The following is a 1,997-nucleotide window of genomic DNA, read 5'->3' as shown; positions in this document are numbered from 1 at the left end:
CTGGGAAATAGTGAAAGACAGGGAAGTCTGGCATGCTGCAGTCCATGGGGTCGCAAAGAGTCAGACATGACTTAGTGACTGAACAACAATGACTGTGTATATTGCAATTCACCTACTTTAAGAAACAGTTTGGGGGACTTGCCTGGTGATCCAGTGGTTAAGACTCCATGCTTCCAACGCAAGGGGCGGGTGTCAAGGAACCAAGATGCCACGAGGTGCAGCCAAAAAAAAAAAAAAAAAAAGAACAGCAACAATTTGGGATCCCCACTGTGTGCTACCGCCTCCACCTTCCAGACTCATGGGACCCTAGGGGAGCATGGCCACGGCCAGTTGAGCGAGTGGATTGCGCATAGGCTGCTACTACCTGGAGCTGCTGTGGAAACAATACCATGATGGCTACTTATGTTCCCTGTTGCTCACTGCAGAATCCCAGAGCTCTGCTCTTGCATTGAGTGAGTTCAATGCAGAACTAGATCAGGCTGGTTAAAGACTCGGTCTCTGAGAAAACAATTGGACTGATGCGAATGCAGTTTTGAAAAACAAAACAAAACTGTGGACTATATATACTGTGATAATCCACCCCATCAGTCTGTGGCTATTGAGCTGTGGAAGGTCTGCGCACCAGCAAAGCAGGCCCTGTTTCTGGGCCCCAGACTGACTTCACACAGCCCCAGCAAGGATGGAAAACCAGGCCCCCACACCGGTCACTGAGAGGTAAAAGTGGATGGGAAGCTGCTGTCAAAAGACATAATCTGATCAAAAATGACTTCTAAAAATCATTGATGAAGAAGAAAAAAATTGGATGACAAAGTATACAATAACATGTGGAAACTGGAAAATTATGATGAAAACACACAGAGCTCTCTTCCTTATTTAAGACTGGAAATACTGGGTATACAGAGCCTCGGTGCAGATCACGCTGCAAATTACAAATTACACTGGAAAAGCACAAGGTATTGTCATATGCTTAAGAGCAAAGTACTATCGGCCTTCTCAAAAGCTCAGCGGTAAAGAATCCCCCTGCCAATGCAGGTTTGATTCCTGGTCCAGGAAGATCCCACATGTCATGGAGCAACTAAGCCTATATGCCACAACTATTGAGATTGTGCTCTAGACCCCAGGAGCTGCTACTACTGAGCCCTCGTGCCACAACTAGCGAAGCCTGTGTGCCCTAGAGACCCATATTGGGGAACGAGAGAAGCCACTGCAATGAGAAGTCCTTGCATCACACACAAAAAGAGCAATGTACTATCATAGCAGCAGAAGGATGATGTTCCCTCCCCTGGATATTCATATGTTTGATAAATACAACATGTGGTATTTCACAAGAGAACTTTCTACAGAAGAACCAATGATAAAAATGTGAGAGACTTAATACATGTCATTACCAGCCAGGCACATTTGCACTTAAAGCATTCTGGGTCCTTCCACAAAAGCAAAAGTGAAAACTTCCTGCCTTTTATCAGGATGCTTTGGAGGACTATTTAAAGAAAATTCAGTAGGTGGATTTTAACATATTCTACCCATCTTGGCATCAAAGGTGGCACTAGTTGTAAAGAACGTGCCTGCCAATGCAGGAGACATAAGAGATGTGGGTTCGATCCCTGGGTCGGGAAGATCCCCTGGAGAAGGACATGGGAACCCACTCCAGTATTCTGGCCTGGAGAATCCCATGGACAAGGAAACTGGCTACAGTCCATGGGGTTGCAAAGAGTCGGACACATCTGAAGTGACTTAGCACACACCCATCTTGACAACAGAAAAACACATTACTTTTATTATAATTGTGTATTTAGTCATAGAGAAAAAGATATTAAAATAAGTTTATGGTACTGAAAAAACAATTTTTGTTGGAAAAAAACAAGACATGAAAAAGTGCTAACTACAAAGGAAATTTTTGATAGATTATACTGAAATTATGAACTTCTATTCACTAGAAGATACCATTGAGAGAGTAAAAAGACAATCCACAGAATGGGGTAAAATATTGCAACTCT

The 1,997-nt window shown here is 43.4% G+C and overlaps 1 pseudogene; it reads left to right on the top strand.

The window, feature by feature from the left end:
- Nucleotides 1-205: 205 nt before the first annotated feature.
- LOC129620740 (NADH dehydrogenase (ubiquinone) complex I, assembly factor 6-like) lies at nt 206-1,550 on the top strand (annotated as a pseudogene).
- Nucleotides 1,551-1,997: the final 447 nt, after the last annotated feature.

This window comes from Bubalus kerabau, chromosome 10 (genome assembly GCF_029407905.1).
Source record: "Bubalus kerabau isolate K-KA32 ecotype Philippines breed swamp buffalo chromosome 10, PCC_UOA_SB_1v2, whole genome shotgun sequence".
Classification (NCBI taxonomy): domain Eukaryota; kingdom Metazoa; phylum Chordata; class Mammalia; order Artiodactyla; family Bovidae; genus Bubalus; species Bubalus kerabau.
Note: the sequence above shows the minus strand (reverse complement) of the source record. Positions and strands in the feature narration are given on the sequence as shown.